This window comes from Pleurodeles waltl, chromosome 4_1, assembly GCF_031143425.1.
Source record: "Pleurodeles waltl isolate 20211129_DDA chromosome 4_1, aPleWal1.hap1.20221129, whole genome shotgun sequence".
Taxonomy (NCBI): Eukaryota; Metazoa; Chordata; class Amphibia; order Caudata; family Salamandridae; genus Pleurodeles; species Pleurodeles waltl.
Genome location: NC_090442.1, coordinates 29,105,081 through 29,117,613, shown reverse-complemented (window position 1 = coordinate 29,117,613; position 12,533 = coordinate 29,105,081). Strand labels below are relative to the sequence as shown.

General features: G+C 48.4%; 1 pseudogene; it reads left to right on the top strand.

Moving 5' to 3' along the window:
• Positions 1 to 10,583: 10,583 nt before the first annotated feature.
• LOC138286948 (zinc finger protein 84-like) lies at positions 10,584 to 12,292 on the top strand (annotated as a pseudogene).
• The last annotated feature ends 241 nt before the right edge of the window (positions 12,293 to 12,533 follow it).

Sequence of the window (12,533 nt, the reverse complement as noted above, 5' to 3'; positions counted from 1 at the left end):
TACCCATGGCTGCACATCCTCCTCGTTGTTCTGAATCTGCATTTTGCTGTGGCTTGAGTGGAAGAGCTCCCCTATCCAATCCAGATGCTGCTCTCATGCTATTTAACAGCATGAGAGAAGGTCCAGGATTGGATGGAGCAGGTTGGCTGGATGCTCCTTCAGGCCCAGGTGCTTCGGTGGAAATGGCTGGGAGATGAGGGAGAACCTCTGACGCATAATTGTAACTTTTTCTGTACCTCCACCAGGGACGTCAGTTGTTTTGGGCCTCTAGCGAGCCCTTAGGAAAGACATTGATGTGCCACTGGCTGTGCTGAAGGATACATGGGATGCAGATCTTGGGGCACAGACGAGGTGCACATGAAGGTGTTTGCTCTTTTCTGTGCCTGGGCGGAGATGAAAAGGTCACTGCCTCTGAGGTACACACATAAGAGGTGCATAGGTAAGTGCCTGTTCCTTTCTGGATCTGTGTCTGGGAAATACAACCAGAGAAAGGTGCTTGTTCATATCTGTGCCTGAGAGGGACAGAGAATGTGCACAGAAAGGTGTTTGGGAAGTACAAAGACTTTTCACAATTAGGAAAATGTCAACTCTGAGCCTCATTGCAATATATGTCATGGGAAGTGCATGCTGGGACGAGAACATAATGAGGGCAGGAACGAAAGGAAGTGGAGAAGAGAAAAGGCCGAAGGGAGGGACAAAGAGCACCCGATCGCATTGAGGATTCAGCATTAATAACAGATAAGAGTTCTGATCCGAACACCTGCGGGGAGGCTATAGGTGCAGGTGGTTCCGTTCTTGCTGGATGGCTCAAGCATACAGAGGTCATATGACAATTAGTGCATTTTACATCACAAATCGCATGCACAACGCTGATCGAGACAACATCTTGTAAAGTGTGCATGTCAGGGCCTTCTGAGAACCTCATGCCGGCAACTTTCATGCTGAATGGGTTTAACTGACCTACGGCCCTGGGGGGGGAGGTCCATCATTCATTGTTTAACAATCGAAAGCCACCACCACGCTCCCATTTTTTCTAATGTACTGTTTTATTGCTCATATCGTCATACTTGTTCTGTGTATCCCAATTACAAGTATACGCATTATCTGCAGGGCTTTCATTTTCATTAAAGCCTTGTAAAATATACAGTGTGGATTTCTACTGCGTGGTCACCCATGTGGGGAGGAGGGTCTGGAACTCACTTGTAAATAATCCTGTGAGTCTCACAGGAATGATTGTTGCCCATTTGACACTATCAGAAGAAGAGGTGGGAAGTATGTGGGATGCAGTTTTAAGATGACAATGTACTCTTCCCTGTGTAACCGGACTCCATATCCATGATCCTATTTTTGTATTTTTGGTCATGCCACACGCTAATCCCATGTGTGTGCATTGACCTAGGCCCAAGCTTCGACACTGCTGGATCTGGACCCAGTCCTGAACAGGGAGGGACACACCAAGGCCCTAGCGGCACACTGCCCCCCGGAGCATCATTTGTTTTTACGCTCTGGTGGCGCAGTGTGCCAGCCCATATTTACAAGGCCACTCAAAGCCAGACTGCGTGAAAGGGCGTTTCATGGGTGTTGCTTGGGGTATTCCCACACAACACTCATGGGACCCGATGGAAGCTGACACATTCACAGATTTGCAATTCTGGGAATGCATCAGATTCTTACAACACCTCAGTGGTGGGGTAAGAGAGACATCTTTATTTATCCCAGTTTTTTCCTCTTTGTATGTGTGCTGCATTATGCAACACACATAGGAGGAGGACATCGCCTCCATTGATTATGCAGGACGCCATCCCTTCTGCAGAAAAACATTCATCCCCACAATGCAGGCCGCTATGCTGCACGGGTACCTGCGTTGGCTCATGGCAGCAATTTGTGCACCAACTCGAGGGGAAAGGACAGAAATGAACTATGGGGGTCATTATGACCCCGGCGGTCGGTGATAATGTGGCGATAGTACCACCAACAGGCTGGCGGCACATACTGCCACATTATGACATTGGCGGGTTGGCTGGCAGCCAACCCGCCAATATACCGCTCCGACCGGATAACAATCTCCAGTCCAGCGGCTGCTATTGTACCGCCGGCAGCATTTTGACCCTGCCTTCCGCCATGGTTTTCATGGCGTTCGTAATGCCACAAAAACCATGGTGGTAGGCCCTACTAGTGACAGGGAATTCCTTCCCTGTCACTGGTAGGATGCTCACCTACCCCCCCCCCAAACACTCCCCAGACACCCCCCACAGCCCCCACCATCCAATCCCCCGTTGCGATCCCCCACCCCCCATTCATGCACACTGGCAGACTCCCACCACACATATACACACTCACTCACACAGGCATACACGCATTCATTTACGCATGCATCCATTCATTCTCGCACACATCTGTATACACGTTCACACTGACAAGCACACACATTCACATTTACATTCATACACGCATTCTCACACATGCATACACACACGCACACAACCCTACACACACATTTGCATTCACGCACACTACACATTCATGCACACAACCACACACACACACACAACCTCCCAATCCCCTCCCCTGTTGGAAACCTGACTTACCTGCATCCAGGGGTCTTCCCGCAGGGGATGGGACGGGGCATTGCTACCACCAGCATCACCTGCCAGCAGAACACCGTCAGGCCGTATTACTTGTCATAATACGGCTGGCCACGGTCTACTGACGTGGCACTGCTGGTGGTAGCAGCGTCACCTTAACATCATCCGCCAATATGGCCACAGCCGGATTTCCGCCCTGCTTGCGGCCGAAATCCGGCTGAGTTCATAATTTGGCAGACGGATGTTGGCCGCGGCAACGGTCCTTTGGCGGCTGTTACCGCGGTGGTAGGCGCCATTTACCACCAATCATATAATGAGGGCTTATATCTTGTAGATATGGTGCATTTGTGCCCTTTCCCAACAGCGCAGGGTGGCACAACAAGGCACTTGCTGCGCCGCCCCGTGCCACGGACCTTGTAAATGATGCCCCAAGTGTGCACTGATAGTGACAGAGGACTACCATCCATGCCTGGGGTTTCAGGTGGTGGCAGCGTACCGTGTTAGTGAATTAGGCGGATAGGCCTTTTACCTGACAGTGTGAATGCCCGCCTACTGGCCCATTCAACTAAAGGTCTGCAGTTCACAATGACCCTGAAATCCGAAACATGACATCCTGTGCATTGTGCATGTGCATCAGTGGCAGCTGGTGAAATTTAAAAGTGTGTGGGGGGTGGGTAAACGCTTGTGCCAAGGTAAACAGAGTAAGTGCACCATGTTTGTCAAGCAGGACTTCTGAGGCAGGGGTTCCGCCCAAGAAAATCTTGAAAAGCATGGGGCAAAATGTAGCAAAATTACAGCACAAACTAAAATCCTATAAGTTTAAACAGCTGCCTGCTCATTGTATCCTTTTTTCTGCTCCTCGACAACATCTGGAAATGGTGTAAATTGGCCTTGAGAGTCTGTCTGAGGCAGTGGACAAATTTTAATGCATTAACATATGAATCTCAGCTTCCCTGCATAACAAAGTGAGGGATCCTCACCAAATCAGTTCATCACCCTGTGCCTATTTCATTTTTGGACACAATTAGGAACATTCATGTACAATCAGAAACACATGCATTACGTGCAACAAAAACAGCATGTGTGAATTACTTTAAGGTGATGAATTATACTACTTGGTTACTTTAAGCCAATCAAGGCACTGACTCAGCTTCTTTAAAAAGTTTCCTGTAACCTGACTTGTGAAAGCGTGGCATGGGTGGGTGCCACCCAAACTGTCTGCAGGAGCAGCCGCCTGCTGGTCTGGCGGCCTTGCCCTCTCTATACTGAAAGTGAAAGCGTGGCACGGCTCGGTGCCACCCAAACTGTCTACAGGAGCAGCAACCTGCTGGTCTGGCTGCCTTGTCCTCTCTATACTGAAAGTAAGAGCGTGGCACGGCTCAGTGCCACCCAAACTGTCTACAGGAGCAGCAGCCTGCTGGTCTGGCTGCCTTGACCTCTCTATACTGAAAGTGAAAGCGTGGCATGGCTCGGTGCCACCCAAACTGTCTGCAGGAGCAGCAGCCTGCTGGTCTGGCTGCCTTGTCCTCTCTATACTGAAAGTGAAAGCGTGGCATAGGTCGGTGCCACCCAAGCTGTCTATAGTAGCAGCAGCCTGCTGGTCTGGCGGCCTTGCCCTCTCTATACTGAAAGTGAAAGCGTGGCACGGCTCGGTGCCACCCAAACTGTCTACAGGAGCAGCAACCTGCTGGTGTGGCTGCCTTGCCCTCTCTATACTGAAAGTGAAAGCGTGGCACGGCTCAGTGCCACCCAAACTGTCTACAGGAGCAGCAGCCTGCTGGTGTGGCTGCCTTGTCCTCTCTATACTGAAAGTGAAAGCGTGGCACGGCTCAGTGCCACCCAAGCTGTCTACAGGAGCAGCAGCCTGCTGGTCTGGCTGCCTTGTCCTCTCTATACTGAAAGTGAAAGCGTGGCACGGCTCAGTGCCACCCAAGCTGTCTGCAGGAGCAGCAGCCTGCTGGTCTGGCTGCCTTGTCCTCTCTATACTGAAAGTGAAAGCGTGGCACGGCTCAGTGCCACCCAAACTGTCTACAGGAGCAGCAGCCTGCTGGTCTGGCTGCCTTGTCCTCTCTATACTGAAAGTGAAAGCGTGGCATAGGTCGGTGCCACCCAAGCTGTCTACAGTAGCAGCAGCCTGCTGGTCCTGTTGGCTTCTCCTCTCTAAAGTGAGAGTGTTGCTTTTGTGTACATATTTCAGGTTGTTCTGGGGGTACTCTCATTGTTGTGAAGACTGGGGGGATGATTGCAACTAGATCTGAGTGGTTTGTCATTAGAGCACACTCGTTCTCCCACTAGAACCCCAATGTAGTACTTCACTTGTAGACGCCATACGTGGAAATAAAATGCAGATTGTGGTTTCACATGTACTATTCACCATTAGCTGTACCCAAGGTTCTCTCTTTTGACAACAGAGTGCACATGTCTCAGTGCTCCAAGGCTCTAAAAACGTGGAAAGCAATATACCGGAGCTGCTGCACAGCCAATTTCCCGGGGAGTCAGTTACCTGAGAATCACCCCCACCCCACTCCCACGCTACCTCTTCATTAAAATAATCCCGTCAAATAGTCAAACAGAACACACATTTTAGTATTTCATTTTACAGACTGAACCAAGATACTTTGGCTATGACACTCTGCTCTGCATTATTGCACTTTACGATGCAACACTCTAATCTACACCACTGCATTCTACAATTCTACAATGCTGCCTTGTACACCACTGAATTCTACACTGCTGCACTCTGTGCACTGCACTCTACACCACTTTACTTTGCAACACTCTACACCAGTTCATTCTACACCAGTCCACTCTACTCTGCTCCACTGTACACCATGCTACACAACTCAGTCAATCGGGATTTGTATTGTGCAGCTCAGCACCCATGAGGGTATTCAGGTGCTGGGAGTACTGCTGCAGAGAGCGCAGTTGAACATGCAGGTCTTAAGTCCTTCTCTGAATTCCAGCTGAGATGGTGAGGTTTGTAGGTGATGTGGAGGTTGTTCTGGTACTTCGCACCAAGGAAGGATAAGGAGGAATCTCCACTGTTGCTGTGGCAGATGCAGGGGGTGTGGGTGAGGTAGCAGGAGGGGGAGTGCAGGTGTCTGGCAGGAACGTGGACATTCAGACGGTGGTTAAGGTACGCTGGTCACTAGTTGCACTCTGTGCCACTGCAATCTACACCACTTCTCTCTGCAACACTACACCAGTGCACTCTACACCAGTCTACTGAACTCCACACTACACAACTCCACTCTGTGCCTCTCCTAAAAGCAATACTCAGTGCTACTCCTCTCTACGACACTGTGCTCCACTCTTCGCTGTTCCACTCCACGCCATGACTAAAACACACTGGCAAAGCCAATAACACTTACATAGGAGTGAGACATGTTGACTTTGCCAATGCTTGTTGAGTACAGCTGCTCGTAGATTTTTCTAAAATGATTTTTCACCCATCAGCACCAGCTGCCCCTGCTAAGCGATGTATGTATTTTACTTTCCCGAACTGACTTACAAGGTGGAGATGCAACAAGCTGACAAGGTAACAACCACCTCCATTGGCAGCTGGAAAGAGCTCCCATGCCCTGTCAATCTCCAGACATGAATCTAGAGGCTCTGAACGGGTGGGACAGAAGGTGCTTTCTGAGAGGGGAATGGAGCAGGTGGTGAAAGGCAAGGTACAGAAGGTGCACCCTGAGAGGCAGATGGTGCAGGTGGTTCAAGGAGAGGTGCAGAAGAACCACCCTGAAAGGCAGATCGAGCGGGTCGTACAAGGAGAGGCTCAGAAGCTCCACCATGAGAGGCAGATGGAGCGGGTGGTACAAGAAGAGGCACAGAAGGTCCACCCTGAGAGGCAGATTAAGCGTGTGATACAAGAAGAGGCACAGAAGGTGCACTCTGAGAGACAGATGAAGCGTGTGATACAAGAAGAGGCATAGAAGATGCACCCTTAGAGGCAGATGGAGTGGGTGGTATAAGGAGAGGTGCAGAATGTCCACCCTGAGAGGAAGATGGAGTGGGTGGCATAAGGAAGGGTGCAGGAGCTCCTCCCTAAGAGGTAGTTGGAGTGAGTGGTACAAAGTGAGGTGCAGAACCTCCACCCTGAGAGGCAGATGGAGCAGACGGTACCAGGAGAAGTGCAGAAGGACCACCCTTAGAGGTAGAAGCAGCAGGTGGCACAAGGAGAGGTGTAGAAGGTCCACACTGAGAGGCAGATCGAGTGGGTGGTACAAGGAGAGGCACAGAAGCTCCACCCTGAGAGGCAGAAGAAGCAGGTGGTACATGGAGAGGTGCAGAAGCCCACCCTGAGAGGCAGAAGGAGCAGGTGGCACAAGGAGAGGCACAGAAGGTGCACCCTGAGAGGGAGATGGAGCAGGTGGTACAAGGAGAGGTGCAGAAGCTCCTCCCTGAGAAATAGATGGAGTGGGTGGTACAAGGAAAGGCACAGAAGCTCCACCCTGAGAGGCAGATGGAGCAGGTGGTACAAGGAGAGGTGCAGAAGCTCCTCCTTGAGAGACAGATGGAGTGGGTGGTACAAGGAAAGGCACAGAAGCTCCACCCTGAGAGGCAGATGGAGCGGGTGGTACAAGGAGAGGCGCAGAACGCACACCTTGAGAGGCAGATAAAGTGGGTGTGTAGGAGGCTGGACTGGCTTGTAGTGAGTACCAAGGGGTACTTGCACCTTGCACCAGGCCCAGTTATCCCTTATTAGTGTATAGGGTGTCTAGCAGCATAGGCTGATAGATAATGGTAGCTTAGCAGAGCAGCTTAGGCTGAACTAGGAGACGAGTGAAGCTCCTACAGTACCACTAGTGTCACTTGCACAATATCATAAGAAAACACAATACACAGTTATACTAAAAATAAAGGTACTTTATTTTTATGACAATATGCCAAAGTATCTCAGAGTGTACCCTCAGTAGGAGGATAGCAAATATACACAAGTTATATGTACACAATACCAAAAATATGCAGTATAGCCTTAGAAAACAGTGCAAACAATGTATAGTTACAATAGGATGCAATGGGGACACATAGGGATAGGGGCAACACAAACCATATACTCCAAAAGTGGAATGCGAACCACGAATGGACCCCAAACCTATGTGACCTTGTAGAGGGTCGCTGGGACTATAGAAAATAGTGAGGGTTAGAAAAATAGCCCACCCCAAGACCCTGAAAAGTGAGTGCAAAGTGCACTAAAGTTCCCCAAAGGACAAAGAAGTCGTGATAGGGGAATTCTGCAAGAAAGACACAAACCAGCAATGCAACAACAATGGATTTCCAGTCGAGGGTACCTGTGGAACAAGGGGACCAAGTCCAAAAGTCACAAGCAAGTCGGAGATGGGCAGATGCCCAGGAAATGCCAGCTGTGGGTGCAAAGAAGCTTCTACTGGACAGGAGAAGCTGAGGATTCTGCAGGAACAACCAGGGCTAGAGACTTCCCCTTTGGAGGATGGATCCCCCACGCCGTAGAGAGTCGTGCAGAAGTGTTTTCCCGCCGAAAGACCGCCAACAAGCCTTGCTAGCTGCAAATCGTGCAGTAAGGGTTTTTGGACGCTGCTGTGGCCCACGAGGGACCAGGATGTCGCCAATTGCGTCTGGGGACAGAGGGGACGTCGAGCAAGACAAGGAGCCCTCTCAGCAGCAGGTAGCACCCACAGAAGTGCCAGAAACAGGCACTACGAGGATGCGTGAAACGGTGCTCACCCGAAGTTGCACAAAGGAGTCCCACGTCGCCGGAGACCAACTTAGAAAGTCGTGCAATGCAGATTAGAGTGCCGTGGACGCGCTGGGCCTTCAGCACTTGTCCCTGTGTCGCCCAGCAGTTCCTTGGGTCTGGACGCGCTGGGCCTTCAGCACTTGTCCCTGTGTCGCCCAGCAGTTCCTTGAGTCTGGACACGCTGGGACTTCAGCACTTGTCCCTGTGTCGCCCAGCAGTTCCTTGGGTCTGGACGCGCTGGGCCTTCAGCACTTGTCCCTGTGTCGCCCAGCAGTTCCTTGGGTCTGGACGTGCTGGGCCTTCAGCACTTGTACCTGTGTCGCCGTCTGGACGCGCTGGGCCTTCAGCACCTGTCCCTGTGTCGCCCAGCAGTTCCTTGGGTCTGGACGCGCTGGGCCTTCAGCACTTGTCCCTGTGTCGCCCAGCAGTTCCTTGAGTCTGGACGCGCTGGGCCTTTAGCACTTGTCCCTGTGTCGCCCAGCAGTTCCTTGGGTCTGGACGCGCTGGGCCTTCAGCACTTGTCCCTGTGTCGCCCAGCAGTTCCTTGAGTCTGGACGCGCTGGGCCTTCAGCACCTGTCCCTGTGTCGCCCAGCAGTTCCTTGGGTCTGGACGCGCTGGGCCTTCAGCACTTGTCCCTGTGTCGCCCAGCAGTTCCTTGAGTATCCCCGCATTTGTATCCTCTTCTACAGCACGTGATACTCTCCTCCTTCGGACTGTTCGTCATTCTTGTTTCATGGAACTGACTTCCGCCTAGTCGTATCCTCCCATCCAGCCCTTCTCTGTCTTGTCTGCCACTTCAGGGGTTGTGCTGGGTCTCTGTGGTGGGAGTGGGAGCTAGCCTTTACTCTTTCCTCTGTTTCTTTGGTATGTGCTTTTCTTTTCTTCTCCCTTGTGTACTTCCTTTTGTGTTGTGATTTTTCTCCTTTTTCAGGTGTTGCAGTAATCGGGTGCTGTTGGAGGAGCGGGAAGAGTTCCGGGCTGCCAAGTAAGTCCTTATCTTCCGTCAGTTTGAAATGGTGAGTTCCACTGAGCGAACTGGACTCAGCCTCAGTCTGCGGCGGCATTTAAAGCACTGAGTACACGGCTGATAACATGTCTCTCCAGGAATCACTGAAATAGGAAATCGATGAATCCTCTAAGAGGGCAGGAGAGTAAACAATAGCTGATAATTCATTAAAGGTGTTCAAATGTCTTACTGTGATACCAGCCATTGTCACAGAGAGTAAATTGTTGATGTTGGATGGTTCTGAGAATCTGTGTTGCAATGTATGTGTAACTTGCATTTCGTTCTTCAGTATTCACTCATTTTTGTGCACACAACCTAGGGTTTCACTGGTTCCAAGCTCCCGATATACACAGTGTCCGAGAGCTGTGTCACCCCTGTCAGAAATGCAACTCAAGCTGATTTCCTTCCTCATTTTTGTAAATGCTTTGTTTCTGCAAAAAAAACTGTCATAAACATTATTTCTTGGTGTCAATTTACTATCTCTAACTCTATTTCTACAGGTCACTGAAACACTAACCGAAAAAGAAATTTTGTTTGGTGAAACACGATGATAAGGATTATTTTGAAGAAAGTAAAATATTCTACATTCTAGAGCTGTAAAAAGAAATCCTTCGCACCAGGAATGGTGAGGAACGTGGAGCGGAAGAAACTGCTGAATGTCGAAGTGATTCCTCACATTTCTTCTGTTCATTATACGTTGTCGAGCACCTAAAGTAAACCGATCAGAAGCAATTACTGAATTTACTGTTTCAAGGTTTGTAAGAACGAAGAACATTGGCGACAATTGATATCAAAGCCGCGCACTTGAGAACAAACTAATCAGTGTTGTAGATTCTGTCTGGTCGTGTATGAGCAGTGCCTTGAAGACCTGAGCACCTTCTCAAGAAAACAGCATCTGCCCACATAATTTGACAGAATTGTCAAGACGACCAATCGTCTCAGTTTAAAAGGACAATCTTTCATCTGCATCTCCTGTAATTCAAGAGGAAAGAAAACATTGTTTAAAAGAAAGCAATTATGAAAACTCTTCTTGTTGTCACTGCAATCAAAATCGCTGGATTATCGTTTTTAATATAGAAAGATTTTCTCCACCAGCTCTCTTTTTTGTGTTGATCGAGTTGTTTCAAAGACCGCCAAAGTCGATCACGTACCTGGCTTTAGCCACAGAACAAGAAAAGCTTGTACTGGGATAGGAAGCTTAAAAGGACCCAGTGTTACGCTATTGATAATTCATAAAATCAATGTGGCATGTCCTAATCCCCGATCATTACTTGTATGAACACATTTATCTAACATTTAAGCACTAAACCCCAAAGCGCTTATCAGTGCTTTTAAAACTCCTAAATCAAATGTGATAAACTAGAGTCACAAAATGAGTATAATTCTTCTTGAGAGAACTCCACCGGGCATAACTTGGAGAAAATGACTCCATGAGGGACATCTTAATAAATACAAGGGGCTCCTCAGTGAGAGTTTGTACAGACTCTGGAATCAGATTCAGTCTTAAGATGGCATGTATCCAGCAACCAACCCACCTTGGAGATGCATATATCTTGATGAAGAGCAATGAATGTGAGAGCAGCTTTAGTTATCAATCCCACCTCACTAAACACGAGAGAACTCACACTGGACAAAAACCTCATCAGTTCTCTTAGTGTAAAAAAAGCTTCAGTCATAAGGACAGTCTCTCTCGACAGAAGAGAACTCACACTGTACAAAAACCTTATCAGTGCTCTGAACACCAGAAAACCTTCAGTCAGAATATAACTCTCATTCAACATGAGAGAACTCACATGGGGCACAAACCATATCAATGTTCTGAATGCCAGAAACCTTTCAGATTGAAACAAAGTCTCACTAAACACGAAAGAACTCACACTGGGCAAAGACCTTATCAGTGCTCTGAATGCCAGAAAACCTTCAGTCAGAAAATAACTCTCATTCACCATGAGAGAACTCACACTGGGCAAAGACCTTATCAGTGCTCTGAATGCTGGAAAAGCTTCAGTCAGAAATCCTGTGTAGCTCAACATGAAAGAACTCACACTGGGCAAAAACCTTATCAGTGCTCTGAATGCCGGAAAAGTTTCAGTCAGAAATCTGGTCTTGCTCGTCATGAGAGAACTCACACTGGACTAAAACCATATCAGTGTTCTGAATGCCAGAAAAGCTTTAGTCTGAAAATAACTCTAACTAAACATGAGAGAACTCACACTGCAGAAAGACCGTATGAGTGCTCTGAATGCTGGAAAACCTTCAGTTGGAAATCTGGTCTGTCTCAGCATGAGAGAACTCACAAAGGACAAAAACTGTATCAGTGCTCTGAATGCCAAAAACGTTTCTGTCACAGATCTAGTTTAACTCAACATGAAAGAACTCACACTGGGCAAAAACCTTATCAGTGCTCTGAATGCCAGAAAAGCTTCAGTCACAAAATCTATCTCACACACCATGAGAGAACGCACACTGGACACAAAACTTATCATTGCTCTGAATGTCAGAAAAGCTTCAGTTCAAAATTAGGTCTTACTAAACATGAGAGAACGCACACTGGGCTAAAACCTTATCGTTGCTCTGAATGCTGCAAAAGCTTCAGTGAGAAACCAAGTTTAATTCAACATGAGAGAATTCATACTGGGCACAAGCCGTTTCAGTGCTCTGAATGCCAGAAAAGTTTCAGATTGAAACAAAGTCTCACTAAAAATGAGAGAACTCACACTGGACAAAAACCGTATCAGTGCTCTGAATGCCAGAAAAGCTTCAGTCAGAAATCTGGTCTCACTCGTCACGAGCGAACTCACACTGGATTAAAACCATATCAGTGCTCTGAATGCCAAAAAAGCTTCAGTGTGAAAGTGAAGTTAATTCAACATGAGAGAATCCATACTGGGCACAAACCGTTTCAGTGCTCTGAATGCTGAAAAAGCTTCAGTGAGAAATCTGGTCTGGCTCAACACGACAGAACACTGGACAAAACCTAGTCATTGTTCTGAATGCCAGGGCAGCGTCTGCTGGAGATTGTTGATTCAACATGAACCTACAATGAATAAGGAAATGATCAGTGCTCTCAAAGTGACAAAAATAGTGGTTAATGCATCCTATCTACATGAGAGAGTCAATGTGGGAGGATACAAGGTGCTCCCTGTCAACTCTGGGAAGGAGGTTTTAGCATCGCAAAAGCTTCACATGAAGCAGCCACAAAAACATCAAACTATTAACTGT